Raw genomic sequence first — 16952 nt, forward strand, 5'->3', positions numbered from 1 at the left:
ATTGGGGAGCTGCCCCAGCCAGAAACCTTACTACAATTTCATGCATTAGATGAAGCAGAATAGGACCAACCTTTCCAGTTTTTTCAAAAGTGGAGGTGGATTAATCAGTTTTGTTCTCTGCAGCTTTAAGACTGGCAGTCATGCTAATCTCTTTCAACTGGCTGACAACGTTCTTGTGCATTAAATGATGGTGGCCTATGATGGAGAACAAGGGTTTCAAAAAATAAAAAATAAATAAAAAAGCAGAGGCAATCCATCTTTTCAGACAACATCGGGCGCGTTCAGGGTGGTATGGCCGTAGACTACAGTCCATCTTTTCTAAACCTTCAGATGGTCCTAGATGAGCCCCCAAGAAATGTTGTAGGAGTATGAGGTTATTACAATTCCATTTCTCCACTTGGGTCATGTCACATTCACAGGATCCCAGAGAAGGAAGAGTGTATAAAGCAGAAGTTGTTTATTTAAAGAAAGCAGAGAAAGAAGAAGAAAAAGAAATTAAAAAAAAAAAAAAACCCTCCAAGCTGCATAAAGAAGGGTCCCTGAAGAAAGGAAACATTTAGGGCTGATTGTCTAAATTATTTTATAGTCTATAAAAGGGGACGTTCTCATGTTTGGTCCAGACAAAGCATTGAAAAGTGACAGTCTTGATTGGTTAATTTAGAGAAAGTAAGAGAAAACACCCGAAACTTTCACTAAGATGCACAAAATTGTCACTACAAATACCAGTTTACAATAGCACAGAAAACCCTTGATTGGCACAACATCAACATCCTTCACAGAAGCCAGCTGCATGATTTTTCTCAGGTCATCAGATCCAATGCAGTGAAAATGTGGGGAAAACATTTCAGGAAAAGAGCATAGTAAATATGAATTACATAAGTGGGAAATTAGTCGAGATTGTTGAATTGCATGAAGGAGGTCAGTATAGATGAACCATCATGAACTTAAATGAGAGCAATGTGAGATTCATTTGGAAGCACAGAAAATACTAGCTCTTGAAATGTTTGAAGCCATGATGAAGACTTTAGATTTTATTATAAGTGCAATTGAGAATGTTGTTGGGTTTTAAGTAGAGAGTGATTTTGTGCACACACACATACACACACATACACATACACCTGTATGCACATATCTGCAAACACATGTACATGCGTGCATATTTATATATATTCAAAATGTTTATAAAATTGGAATTAAAAATATGTTCACTTAGTGCTAAAATGTTGACACCAATGTATTGGGGGGAGCTTCAAAAAGTTTGTGGAAATTGCAATTGATGCAGGAACCGTGCATGGATTTCCAAGTCATTTGCACCAAAAAAACTTACCTTTTTTTAAAAAAATATTTAAGTTATACAAGTTTAATGAATTTCATATATACAGATTTAGGAACACAGTGATACTTCCCACCCTATCTTTCCTCCTGCCCATGCTCCAACTTTCTTTTCCTCCCTTTCCCATTCCCACTCTTGATTTTTATAAAGATTTACTTTCAGTTTACTCAATTGTTGTAAGGTTAAGCCTACACTAAGTAAAAGAGTTCAACATGGGGCTGGCGCCATGGCTCACTTGGTTAATCCAACATCTGCGCCGAGTTCTAGTCCTGGTTGCTCCTCTTCCAGTCCAGCTCTCTGCTCTGACCCGGGAAGGCAGTGGAGGATGGCCCAAGTGCTTGGGTCCCTGAACCTGCATGGGAGACCAGGACGAAGCACCTGGCTCCTGGCTTCAGATTGGCGCAGCGCTGACCATGGCAGGCATTTGGGGAGTGAACCAACAGAAGGAAAACCTTTCTCTCTGTCTCTCTCACTGTCTATAACTCTACCTGGCAAATAAAATTAAAAAAAAAAGAGTTCAACAAATATTATGAAAAAAAAAAAAAACACCGTTTCTCAAAAGAAGAGATAAAGGCTGTAAACAATCATCCGATCTCAAAATGTCCATTTCACTCCAATACATAACATTTTAGATATTCTATTAGTTACCTCAGATCATGGAAAACATATGGTATCTGTCTTTTAGTACTGATTTATTTCACTAAGTATACTGGTTTCCAGCCACATCAATTTTGTTGCAAAGACAGGATTTCATTTCTTTTCACAGCTGAGTAGTACTCCATAGTGTATATGTACCTCATTTTCTTTATCCATTCATCAGTTAATGGGCATCTACATTGATTCCATATCTTAGCTATTGTGAACTGAGTTGCAATAAACATGGGAGTACAGATAACTCTTTCATATGCTGATTTCTTTTGTTTTGATAATGTCCCAAGAGTGGATGGCTAGATCATATGGTAGATTTATATGTAGATTTCTGAGGTATTTCCATACTGTCTTCCACAGTGGTTGATCCAGTATACATTCCCACCATCAGTGGATTATGGTATCTTTTTCTCTACATCCTCTCCAATATTTGTTGTTTGTTGATTTCTGTATGAGAATCATTCTAACTAGGGTAAAGTGAACCTCATTGTGCTTTAGATTTGCATTTCCCTGATGGCTAGTGATCTTGAGCATTTTGTCATGTATCTGTTTACCATTTTAATTTCCTCTTTTGAAAAATGCCCATTCAAATTCTTTGTCCATTTTGTTATTAGATTGCTTGTTTTGTTGTTGTTGAATTTCTTAAGCTCTATTTATAGTCTGGATATTAACCCTTTACCAGTTGCTTAGTTTGCAAATATTTCCTTCCATTCTGTCATTTGCCTCTTCACTTTGCTGAGAGTTGCTTTTGCAGTGAAGAAGCTTCTCAGCTTGAACTAATCCCATTTGTCAATTTTTGTTTTGCTTGCCTGTGCTTCTAGGGTCTGCTAAGAAGTATTTGCCTGTGCCAAGCTCTTGTAGAGTTTTCCCAAAGTTCTCTAATAATTTGATGATATCAATTCAAATATTTAGATCTTTGATCCATTTTGAGTGGATTTTTGTGTAAAATACAAGGTAGGGATCTAGTTCATACTTCTGCAAACAGAGATCCAGTTTTCCCAACACCATTTGTTGAAGAGACTATCCTTGATCTAAGGAATTATTTTAGCTCCTTTATCAAAGATAAGTTGGTTGTAGATGGGTAGATTTATTTCTGGAGTTTTTATTCTATTTCATTTGTCTACACATCTGTATGTTTTCCAGTTTCAGGCTATTTAATGATAACTGCCCTGTAGTATGTCTTGAAATCAGGTGCTGTGATGCCTCCAGCTTTGTTTTTCCTAAATAAGATTGCTTTCACAAGGTACCTTTCTCTGAAGAGAGGAGAGAAATTCCACTTTGATTTTGGCCTTGTCTAAATAAGTTCAGAGTTTGTGGACCTAAGAGGCTTCCATGGCCTTTGCAGCTCATGACGAGAACCTCGGGTGATCACTGATGTCATAAATAAGAGTGTCAATTGTTAAATCAACAAGAGGAGTCACTGTGCACTTACTCCCCAGGTAGGACCTCTGTCCTTAATGTGTCGTACTATGAGAGTTAACGGTAAAACTAGTTATTGTCTATTTGTTCTGATGTTAGGATTGCTATAGTTTTCCTTTTTTGCTTTCTGTTAGCATGGGATATCTTTTTTCCATCCTTTCACTTTTGTTCTGCATGTATCTTTGTTGATGAAGTATGTTTCTTATAGGCAGCAATGAGATGGGTCTTGTTTTTTAATCCATTCTGCCAGTCTGTATCTTTTAACTGGAGAATTGAGGCCATTTACATTCAAGGTGACTATTGATAAGTAACGATTTGGCCCTGTCATTTTTCATAACTATTCCTATTGTTTACTTTGAATTTCTCCTGTACTTTCACTGTCAAATATTCTGTCTTCACATTCTTTCATAAAGATGGATATCTTTATGTGTTTCTCTGTGTAGCAAACCCTTAAGCATCATTTGCAAGGATGGACTAGTGGTGACAAATTATTTTAATTTCTGGTTGTTATAGAAGGTCTTTATTTCACCTTACTTCTTAAATGAAAGCTTTGCAGAGTTCAATAATCTGGGTTGATAGATTTTTTTTCTCTTAAGACATGGTTATGTCTTGCCATTCTCTCCTAGCCTAAAGTTTCTGATAAGTCAATTGTGAATCTAATTGGAGATCTTCTGAAAGTAATTTGGCACTTCTCTTGTGCAAATTTTAGAGATTTTTATGTTTTATTGTGGAAAATTCGGCTCCAATATGTCCTGGTGAAGATTTTTTTTTTTTTTGGTCATGTTTTTTAGGAGTTCTTTGTGCTTCCTGTACTTGTATGTCCCTTTCTTTCTCCAAATTGGGGAAGTTTTCTATAATTATATCATGAAATAGGCATTCTAATCAATTCTCTCCACACTTTAAGAACTCCTAAGGCCCATATATTGGGTCATTGAATAGTATCCCATAAATATCCAACACTGTTTTTTAAGTTTTCTAATTTCTTCTTGGATTTTTTTTTCCTGAAAAGTTTTTTCACTGAAAGTTTTCAAAGATTTGTCTTCTAACTCTGATATTCTTTTAACTTCCTCCTAAGGTCTGTCAATAAGAATATCCACCACATTTTTATTTGATTTATTAAATTCTTCATTTCCAATATTTTATTTTTATTTCACTTTAAAATCTTAACTTCATGGGGAAAATTTTCATTCATGTCATGTATGGTTTTCTTTAGTTTGTGTATTTGTTTCCAATTGCTTTTGAGTAATCCTATGATTAATTTTTGAATTCCATTTCTGGCATTTCTTCAATCTCTTCATCTTATATTCTACTATTGAAATGTTGTTATGTTCCCGTTGGGGGAGGAAGTCATGATGTTCTCCTTTTTTTTAAATTTCTGAGTATATTTTTAGACATTTGTGGAGTTATTTGTTGGTTTTTCCTCTAATTGCCTTCATCTTTGGGCTATGCCTCTATGGCTTAGTGGAATGTCTGCACTTTCAGTGAATTCCAAGAAGTGTATGCTGGGTGTGGCCAGGGATCTCTGGTCAGTGCTTTACTCTTGGGTGAGTATCCAGGGTAACAGCCTAGTTAAGCATGGCAGATCTCTTCTTAAAAGAAGGAAGGGAATGGTCACCTTTGTTGGTGTGATCACACTCTTACCTCCTCTCAACCAAGGTAGGCAATGCCCTGGTGTTATCCCCTAGTGGGCTCAACACTCATCTGTGCAACCATATGAAATGACAAATAATTTGTGCAGTCTTCACTCTGAATAGTCTGTCTGCAATGACCCACCAGAGGCACCCAAGGAGGTCCAAGTGTGTGGAGTCACATGCAGTGATTGAGTAGAGATCCAGCTACACCCTGCACCCTCTCAAGAAGTCACAGAGTCCCCACAGTCTCAGCACAGAAGGCTCCCACAGTTTCTGGGTGCAGAGGTTCTTTTCTACCCTGCCACCCTGCCTGGTTCACAGAGAGGCAGATGTTCTCCCAGCCAGTTCTGCCTGGGCAGCTTGAGCTGCTGAGTCTGTCAAATGTTGGGTGACTGGGGGCACTTCACAGTCCTACATGGGTGCCCAGTCCTCTGTCAATCCTCCTAGCTAGGCACAAAGTCAGTGGGGACTGCAGATTTCTCCTCTGCTAGAATCTCTGGATCACACTGTTGATGCCAGAACTGCCAAGATGGCATCCTGTCCCAGCCAGTTGCTGTGCACCTGCACAAAGGCTTTTGCAGCTGCCATCCAACGCCCAAGTGCCCACCATTTTTCAGCCAGGCAATGGGAACTCTTGTGGGGAGGATGGAGAGAAACATGCCTTGTATTTCCTCTAGGACTATGGATAACTGCTAGCCCCTAAGGCTTCAGGCCAGACTCAGGCCACACTCTCCCATTGGCTATATCACCAGAGGTTGTTGCCATCTGGTCTCACTGCTGTCTCCAAGCTGCCACCCACTTTAGCTCTCGGCTGCTGCAGTCATGTGTTGTATCTGTGCTCATGTTACATCTTCCAACATCCACACTGGTCCACAGCATTCCTCTTCCTTCCATTGAGTTTCCACTGTGGATTTCTCTAATTCTCCCCTGAGAGTGCACTTTTTTATTTTACTATTTATCCCTAGCATTGTGCAGTATGCCATTCCCTATTCTGCCATCATGGAATCCGCCATGTTGATAGAAATTCCATCTTTTAGTTCTATTACCATGAATGTTTTTGAAGTACCCTCATATCTATTCACTTGAAAATATGAGTATATTCTTATATTCTTGTTATTGTTTTATTTTGTTTTATTTTTCTCAAGGAAGTGCTTAAGTAGGGGTTCAGAAAAGGCTAGTTCAGAAAAGGCTATTGAAATTTACTAGGAATTAAATGTTACAAGTGGAGATTCTTTAATTTTTTTTTTTTTTTTTTTTGACAGGCAGAGTGGATAGTGAGGCAGAGACAGAGAGAAAGGTCTTCCTTTTTGCCGTTGGTTCACCCTCCAATGGCCGCTGCGGCCGGCGCATTGTGCTGATCCGAAGCCAGGAGCCAGGCGCTTCTCCTGGTCTCCCATGCGGGTGCAGGGCCCAAAGACTTGGGCCATCCTCCACTGCCTTCCCGGGCCATAGCAGAGAGCTGGCCTGGAAGAGGGGCAACCGGGATAGAATCCGGCGCCCCAACCGGGACTAGAACCTGGTGTGCCGGCGCCGCAAGGTGGAGGATTAGCCTGTTAAGCCACAGTGCCGGCCAACAAGTAGAGATTCTTTAATCACATCAGATTTCGGATACATAATGTACTGAAAGTAGAACTAACAGATTGTGGCTATGGGCATGAAGTATAAAAAATGAGGGTCACCTCCAGGTTTCAAATTGTGTTGTGTTGGTCTGTCATAGCAAAATCCCATAAGCTGAGTGACTTATCCATAAGAAATTGATAATTTCAGAGTTTCATAAGCTGAGAATTTGAGGTTAGTGTACCAGTATGGTTGAGTTCTGGTAAGGTCTCACTTTCTGGCTTGCACATGGCCATCCTCTTGCTGTGCTCACAGGGCCTCTTGTTTGTGAAGGTGCTAAATGAAAGAACCAAAAACAGTAAGGTCTTTGATCTCTCTTTGTCAAGTCACAAATGCCATCAAGAATGTTCCACGATCATTACCTCATCTTAAAAAAAAGTACCTTTCAATGACCTCATCTCTAAATATCATTACATTGGGAGTTAGTGCTTCAACATAGGAATCTGGGACACAATTCAGTGCAGAACAGTCTTGAAGCCTAAAATCATTTATTCATGTAGTTAACTTTCTTGAATGCACCCTTCATCAGGTATTAGCAGGATTTTTAGATATTGAACAAATAAAGGATGGAATTAATATTTTTACAAAACCATTTAACAAAGTGTTTACTCATTATTTACCAAGTATTCAAAAAGTGACATTGTAGTATATGAAACTTTTGGTGAATAAACTACTTCATACTATGTATGGGATAATTATTCAATAACTGCTATTATATTTAATTATGTAATTTTCACATTAATTCGAATATATTATTTTCATCCATGATTATATAATATCAAGAATTGCATGGTTTTAATTTATTAACATAAAAATATTTTTGCTCACCACAAACAAAATCTGCTAATTTCTGTTAATCTAAGAGTATGTTAAGCATACTTATCAAGTTAAATTATAAATTATAAATTATTTACTTTGTTACATCTAAAACATTATTCATGTTATTTGTAAGTATTACTTAAGAATGAGACTTGAAGAGAAGGATATAGTAAAAATGTGATTAGCATTTCAAGAATACAGTTTTATTTTCTAATTCTTAATCCACTGTGGGCTTTAAGTATTAATATAATTGAAGATGTAAATGACAAATTTGAATTTTGTGAACACATCTAACTGGCTCAAATGCATGAAAATTTATAAACATGAGATTAAGATTACTGATGGAAAAAGTTAAATTCTAAACTTGACTGGCTTTATACAAGTGAGCAAGTGTTGTTTGATTCTATCTTATAGTCTATCCTTCATTACCTGTATATGTTTAATTTATTTTAAGTACTTATAGTTATGGATGAAGAAGGGGCAGTAAAAACAGCAAGAAAATCCTATTTGCATGTTGTCTGCCTAAAATCAACTGTAGTATATTTATTGAATTCCTTCTGTTTATCTGTGGAGCTCCATTACCTAAGTGTCTTCCAAATACATTATGGACTTATAGTTTTCCATTAATTATAATATTGTGGCAGTATTGGTTTCCAAGTAAACTGCAGATTTCAAGACCTTATTCCACAAAGCCTCAATACTCTTATACATATTTATGTATTCCATTGTTTGCAGCTTCTCATGACTATACCTGGAACTTTAGGCCACGTGGTAATCATGTGCACTCTCAGAGATTCTAATATTTACTATGGTCTAACCCATTGGTGATACAGAACCTACTACTAAGAATTTCCTCAGTATTTTCTCTAAGCACTCATTGGAAGTCCCTTTAAATCAGCCGCAGGTATGAAGGATTTTTCCTTTTACAGAAACTGACAGGCTCCAAGATGACTCCATAGAATGGCTACAGAGCAGGTCATTCCTTAAACCTATCAACTCATAACTCAAAATACACCTGAATATGCCATTCTAAAATCACAAGGAACAAGTCTAGAGCTCAGATATAAAAGAGATAATTTTAGAATATATAAAATGAAATTTTGCTAAAATATTTTCAATTTTTCATTGAGATATGTTCAGAGTTGAAGGAAATCACACAAATATCTAAGTGTTAGCATACCCTTATACTTGGGAGTGGTAGAAATGTCACAGGACAAGAGTGAGATTTAAAAAAATATACTAACTAGTAAGATTCTTGGAGAGAAAATTACAGTAGGGAGAATTGGAAGTCTTTTAAAGTGTGTGTTTTATCTGGGAGAAGTACAATCTGGATGCATTAAATATTACTAACAACATGAGAGTGTCTGGCCTTTCCTTTTTGTCTCACCATAGTTTCTATTAAAATAAGAAGAACGAGTAATCTTTGGAATTCAAAATTCAATATGTTCAAGCCAAGTGATTTTGTTAAATTTAACCTCTCTTATCCTTGGATTCCTCAGTTGTAAAGAAGATGACACTAGGTATTTTCTTTAATTGTTATGAAAATCTACATAATACGGTTTGACTACTGTTAAATTCTAGTATTCATTTCTAAAGAAATAGGAAATTGGTGAAATACTTAAACTAAGCCTTTAAAACTAAAGATACAACAACACTTCAAAAATGTGTGAAAAATGGAATTAAAAAATAAGTTTTTCAGGTGCAAAAAATTTTAGTTCCATGCATAGTATTTTCATACCACTCATTTTTCATTAATTTTAAGAACATTCAAATGCATTGATTTCAAAAATATTTGCACCCTAATATACTTAATTTTAATGCTATTTTCCACAAACTTTTGAAGTATCCTCATATGGATGTATTTTTCATATTGCACATTGCCCTTACAGAAAAGTTGTGGGGTAATAATCTCTTCCTGTATGAGAGGATTATCTCTTAACATTTTTTCAATATCCTTAAAAATTTTAAATGACTTACAAAATATTAAGTGTGTTTATAAATATATATATTTTTTCATTTATTAAACTTTTATTTAATGAATATAAATTTCCAAAGTACAGCTTATGGGTTACAATGGCTTCCCCACTCCCATAACTTCCCTCCCGACCGCAACCCTCCCCTTTCCCACTCCCTCTCCCCTTCCATTCACATCAAGATTCATTTTCAATTCTCTTTATATACAGAAGATCAGTTTAGTATATATTAGGTAAAGATTTCAACAGTTTGCCCCATATAGCAACACAAAGTGAAAAAACTACCGTTGGAGTACTAGTTATAGCATTAAATAACAGTGTACAGCACATTAAAGACAGAGATCCTACATAATTTTTTTTAAATTAATTAATTTTCTATGCCATTTCCATTTTAACACCAGGTTGTTTTTTTTTTTTCATTTCCAATTATCTTTATATACAGAAGATCACTTCAGTATATAATTAGTAAAGACCTCATCAGTTTGTACCCACACAGAAACACAAAGTATAAAAATACTGTTTCAGTACTAGTTATAGCATCACTTCACATTAGACAACACATTAAGGACAGATCCCACATGGGGTGTAAGTACACAGTGACTCCTGTTGCTGACTTAACAATTTGACACTCCTGTTCATGGCGTCAGTAATCTCCCTAGGCTCTAGTCATGGGTTGTCAGGACTATGGAAGCCTTTAGAGTTCGCTGACTTTGATCTTATTCCGATAGGGTCATAGTCAAAGTGGAAGTTCTCCCCTCCCTTCAGAGAAAGGTACCTCCTTCTTTGATGGCCCCGTTCTTTCCACTGGGATCTCACTTGCAGAGATCTTTCATTTAGGTCTTTTTTTTTTTTCCAGAGTGTCTTGGCTTTCCATGCCTACAATACTCTCATAGGCTCTTCAGCCAGATCCGAATGCCTTAAGGGCTGATTCTGAGGCCAGAGTGATGTTTAGGACATCCGCCATTCTATGAGTCTGCTGTGTATCCTGCTTCCCATGTTGTATCCTTCTCTCGCTTTTTGATTCTATCAGAGTGTATTAGCATACACTTGTCTTGTTTGTGTGATCCCTTTGACTCTTAGACCTATCAGAGCCATCAATTGTGAGCTGAAATTGATCACTTGGATTAGTGAGATGGCATTGGTACATGCCACCTTGATGGGATTGTGTTGGAATCCCCTGGCACATTTCTAACTCCACCATTTGGGACAAGTCTGATTGAGCATGTCCCAAATTGTACATCTCCTCCTTCTCTTTTTCCACTCTTAAATTTAACAGGGATCACTTTTCAGTTAAAATTTTTTTTAATTTTTTTTTAACTTTTATTTAATGAATATAAATTTCCAGTGTACAGCTTATGGATTACAATGGCTTCCCCCTCCCATAACTTCCCTCCCACCCGCAACCCTCCCCTCTCCCGCTCCCTCTCCCCTTCCATTCACATCAAGATTCATTTTCAATTCTCTTTATATACAGAAGATCAATTTAGTATAAAGATTTCAACAGTTTGCACCCACATTTTAACTTTTCAGTTAAAATTTAAACACCTAAGAATAATTGTGTGTTAATTACAGAGTTCAACCACTAGTACTAGAACAACTACAACAAATACTAAAAAGGATAAAGTATTATATTGTACATCTAGAGTCAAGACAAGAGCTGATCAGTTCATTGTTTCTTATAGTGTCCATTTCACTTAACAGGTTTCCCCTTTGGTGCTCAGTTGTCACCGACCAGGGAAAACAAATGATATTTGTCTCTTTGGGACTGGCTTAATTCACTCAGCATGATGTTTTCCAGATTGCTCATCTTGTTGCAAATGACCGGGTTTCGTTGTTTCTTACTGCTGTATAGTATTCTATGGAGGACATGTCCCATAATTTCTTTATCCAGTCTACTGTTGATGGGCATTTGGGTTGGTTCCAGGTCTTAGCTATTGTGAATTGAGCTGCAATAAACATTAATGTGCAGATGGCTTTTTTATTAGCCAAATTAATTTCCTTTGGGTAAATTCCAAGGAGTGGGATGGCTGGGTTGTATGGTAGGGTTATGTTCAGGTTTCTGAGCAATCTCCAAACAGACTTCCATAGTGGCTTAACCAGTTTGCATTCCCACCAACAGGGGGTTAGTGTCCCTTTTTCCCCACATCCTCACCAGCATCTGTTGTTGGTAGATATCTGGATGTGAGCCATTCTCACCTGGGTGAGATGGAACCTCATTGTGGTTTTGATTTGCATTTCTCTGATTGCTAGTGATCTTGAACATTTTTTCATGTGTCTGTTGGCCATTTGGATTTCCTCTTTTGAAAAATGTCTATTGAGGTCCTTGGCCCATCTCTTAAGTGGGTTGTTTGTTTTGTTGTTGTGGAGTTTCTTGATTTCTTTGTAGATTCTGGTTATCAACCCTTTATCTGTAGTATAGTTTGCAAATAATTTTTCCCATTTTGTCTGTTGCCTCTTCACTTTGCTGACTGCTTCTTTTGAAGTACAGAAACTTCTCACTTTGATGCAATCCCAATAGTTAATTTTGGTTTTGACTGCCTGTGCTGCTGGAGTATTTTCCAAGAAGCCTTTGCCTGTGCCTATATCTTGCAGGGTTTCTCCAATGCTCTCTAATAATTTGATGGTTTCAGGTCGTAGATTTAAGTCTTTAATCCACGTTGAGTGAATTTTTGTGTAAGGTGATAGGTATGGGTCTTGCTTCAAGCTTCTGCACGTGGAAATCCAATTTTCCCAGCACCATTTATTGAATAGACTGTCCTTACTCCAGGGATTAGTTTTGGATCTTTGGTCAAATATAAGTTGGCTGTAGATTTTTGGATTGATTTCTGGTGTTTCTATTCTGTTCCATTGGTCTATCCATCTGTTTCTGTACCAGTACCATGCTGTTTTGATAACAACTGCCCTGTAGTATGTCCTGAAATCTGGTATTGTGATGCCTCCGGCTTTGTTTTTGTTGTACAAGATTGCTTTGGCTATTCGAGGTCTTCTGTGTCTCCATATGAATTTCAGCATCATTTTTTCCAGATCTGAGAAGAATGTCTTTGGTATCTTGATTGGTATTGCATTGAATGTATAAATTGCTTTTGGAATATATATATATATATATGTATATATATATATCTTAATAGAACATCAATGCATTTAAAATGAAATTTCAAATATAAAATTTAATACTTAGTATTATACATCATTAATTACATTAGAATTATGTTATATTGTGTTCTTTGTAGAAACATGGCATATTTTAATATAAATATTTGCAATTGTGAAATAAATTTCTTAGAATCTACACAGTGTAAAGGATTCAAGAAATACCTAATAGTCCAATATTCACTAGTTTTCCTTTGATTTCAGCTGCAGTTTGATCCTAAAGATTAAAAATGAATATAGGGGCTGGCTCTGTGGTGCAGTGGGTTAATCCTCTGCCTGCAGTGCTGGCATCCCATACGGGCAATGGTTCTAGTCTTGGTTGCCAGTCTATGGATCCAGCTCTCTGGACAGTGGAGGATGACCCAAGTCCTTGGGCCTCTGACCCCACTTGGGAGACCAGGAGGGAGCTCCTGGCTCCTGGCTTCAGATCAGCAAAGCTCCAGCCATTGAGGCCACTTGGGGAGTGAACCAACAATGGATGACCTTTCTCTCTGTTTCTCCCTCTCACTGTCTGTAACTCTACCTCTCAGGTAAATAAATAAAATCTTGAAAAGAAAACAGAAAATGAATATAATAAGCATCAGTAAATTAAAGGGTATGAACAGGTAGGATGGAATAATATGTGCTTTGGCTTTACTCTGCTTTTGTATCTTAGACCTTATGAAACTCAATCTTAGTTGATGTTTCCAGGCCTATGAAGGTGTACGAATGAACTATAGAAAATAAATGTGTATCAAGGAGATTGGAGTGTGGGAAGAGAGAATTTTTCAGGGTGACAGGATCTCCACTCCATCTGTATGCACAAATACCACAAGCCACTAAGACCATAGAGATGGTTTCTGTTGCCTCTAGAAGTAGGAAATGGTTGCCCAGCAGTGCTTTTAAGGCTGTTGAGAAGTACAGGGCATCCAAAGAGCCTTGTCCAAAACAGTCTCATTATTTGAGTGCTCTGTAAAACCAGAGAGATGTGATCTCCTTCATTTACGAAAACACATTTTTCCAGCACTAATATTTCAGTGTTTTTTTTTTTATTCTAGTAGAAATGACAACTGAACAGAAACTAGAAACATCTGTTAGGGTCTCCAAATTTCATGAACTGATAGCATATGCTTCATCTTCAAGAATTTTATAATTTAACTAAAATAATCAAGAACAATCATATAAAATAATTTACAATTTTGTTTACCATTTATAAATTTTCTAATAAGTCTATGGCCTTATAAGAGTAGTTAAGCCCAAAACACAGACAGCTGAAATAATACCTTTCAAAAATACTCCTTTGATATAATAAGTATAACCTGCCATTGCTAAGAGATTTGGGGATTTATAGAATTATTTATTTAGGAACAATAATTTACTGAAGATAAACATATGAGTATTAGAACATTTTCAATCCTAAGGGGTCACTGGCTATACTCAAAATGTCATTACAATTGTCCATATTATCGTCACATAAGATTAATTTTATTTAACAACAATATAGATACTTCTTTATTTACCACAAGGTCACATTATTTTGAGAAAATAAGGAAACTGTAAACAATGTTCTTGGGAAATATCTGCATTGAAAATTATTTATATGTTTGTATAATGTTAGATGTAATTTATAATGTTATGTTATTTCTAATTTGTATTATATATTTCTTCATAATTTAGGAGTAGAAAGACTGGACTTTAGTACCAGATCTTATATTCAGGAGTGTGAATTCAAATTCTTAAAACTAAAATTGTGTTGTGAGTATATTTAGTTTCAGTAAGTCTTTAGAAAGCAGTATATTTAAAACTTATAAAATACATAACTCCTGCTTTGCCCCACTGGCAAAACATAGGGGAGCAGAAATTGGAAACAGATTTCATGATCACCATTTAGAGTCACCACTTATTGCCTGCAGGATCTCAGAATAGATGATAAGGAATTTGAGTATCCAGAAAACTTTACTAAATAATGCATATTGGATGATTATTATATTTTACATGACAAGCAAAAGATTAGCCATGTGCCACTGTAATGAATTTCTTAAATAAATGCTTGTCATGCAGGATCAGAGACAGCTATGGCAGTGAATAACAACCTCAGAACAAGCAAGATCTATAAGTTAGGAAATTTTTGCAACATTGTTAGGTCGAACAAGAACCAACAACAACATCAGTAAAGAGCACCCTCATAATAAGTCGAACAGGTTAAGAAATTTTGTAACACTAGTTTAGTCTTTGTCCAAAAGCACGAAGTGACAAGTATATGTCATTCTACTGATTGACAAGGAGACTTCAACCACTATTTATAACTTGGGATTCATTCCATTACACAAGCAGTCCTCCTTAGATCTCTTTTGGCTTCTCCTGGTTTAGTTGAGGGGAGCTACGAGTCACATAACTCTGTGTTTTCGCAGTCTTTTCTTCTAAAAGCATATAATCTTAACTTTTAATATTTTGAAGGTACTTTTAAAAGGTTATTCAGCCATATATCCTTGCTTTTCTCCTTACCATCCACTGTCTTGATAAATTTCTTAATTTTAGCATCTTTTGCAAGATGAATGGGCTGAGATTTTTCCCAAGTCACCAAATTATGGTTTCTTTTTAGTTAATAGTTCTTTCCCAAACATACATCCCATCTTTGGTACTCTATGCATCCAAAAGAAGCTAAGCTGTGCCTTCAGTACTTTACTTGGAGAGCTCCTCAGGTAAATTTAGTATTTATAAGTTCTGTTGTTTACATCACTGCAGAACACAACCAGCTGAAATTCTGCCACTATTTAACAAGGATGCTTTTACTCTAGTTTCCTTTAACATGTTCAATGTCTTGCTGAGTCTTCAACAGCACTATCTTTAACATCTGCATACCAACAATCTATTAATGACAACATAGATAGACTAAAATAATATATGTTTTCTGTGCTTCTGCGTCTCCACTAGTTGTGCCATTAGCAACCATATTTCTACTAACAAACTGTTCAAGGAAATCTAGGCTATTTTTATCATGCTTTTCTAAATTTTTATACCCTTTGTACAGTCCAAATTCAAAAGTCACTTTCATATCTGCATATATTTATTACAGCAGCACCTCACTTTGAGGCATCAAAATCCATATTAGCTTCCCTTTGTTGCAATCAAAAATGACCACAAATTAAGTAGCTTAATACAAATTTTTTTTTATAGTTTTGAAGGTCAGAAGTTTAACAGGAGCCTCACCAGGCTAAAATAAAGGTGTCATCAGGACTGTGTTCTGTTCTGTACGCTCTAGTTAAGCACAATTTTCTTGTCCTTAAAAAATTCTAAAGGCCACCTGCTTTCCTTAGCTGACTCATGGTTCCCTTTCTCCATCTTTAAAGTCAGCAGCATCAGAGCAAATTGTTCTCAGCCTACTATTTCCCCAGTTCTCTTCCAAAATTAAGGATCCTGGTAATCATATTGGATCTACTCAGATAACCCAGAGTAATGTCCGTGTTGAAGTAAAAGGATCATCAATTTAAATATACAAGGTTAAATGTAGATATATGCATGTGTATATTACATGGTAATAATATAGAGTAAACTGATTATCAACTTTATTTCTAAATATAACTTTGATTCAATTACTCCATGTAACCAATATATTACTAGGTCTGGAGATTAGCAGATGGACATCTACATTTGGGGGTAAGTGATATTATTCTGCCTATCACTTGTGGTATCTTAAGGCCAATAATATGTAGACTTCAAGGAGTTATATAATCCATAAGTGCCATCTCAGGCACACTAAAGATTATACTCAGCTTTATAGGAAACTGATTGGCACCTAGGACTATAGGAACTATGGTAAACTAGGATTATGGTGTTAAAGCTTCTGTAACCCCTAGTTGCTTTCATAATTTTCCTTTAATGAGCTTAATCTGGGGCAGCTTGTTTGAATGTCAGCCAAATCATTTCCTGCCTGCCTGGCAAGCAGAGAATGTTCAACATTCTAAACAAGTTCCCATTTATGTAGAATGTACCAGAACAAGATATCAATCCATTGATTAAGCCTTTTTTATAGTTTCCTTCTAAATAAGTACTGGCCTTATCTACAAATATTCTATGAAGCATGGTATTCTGTAATAAATATCAATGGCCTAATTTACAAATACTTCTGACTGTAAGTAACATAGCCCCAATTTAATTGAGAGAATTCAATTTGTTTTATTCAGCCAAAGACCAAACTTGTAGACATCAATTTTGCACACACTTGACAAAACCCTACCTAGAAATATATCAATGTATTCTATAAGTAACAGCATAATCCATACTATCACTGATTAATTGACTGGTTTTATTTAAATGTACCCACACACACATATTTTTCCAATCCCAGTACTTCTTGGAGTATTTGAAAAATAAGACAAATAC

This window comes from Lepus europaeus, chromosome 3 (genome assembly GCF_033115175.1).
Source record: "Lepus europaeus isolate LE1 chromosome 3, mLepTim1.pri, whole genome shotgun sequence".
In the NCBI taxonomy this organism is placed as follows: Eukaryota; Metazoa; Chordata; class Mammalia; order Lagomorpha; family Leporidae; genus Lepus; species Lepus europaeus.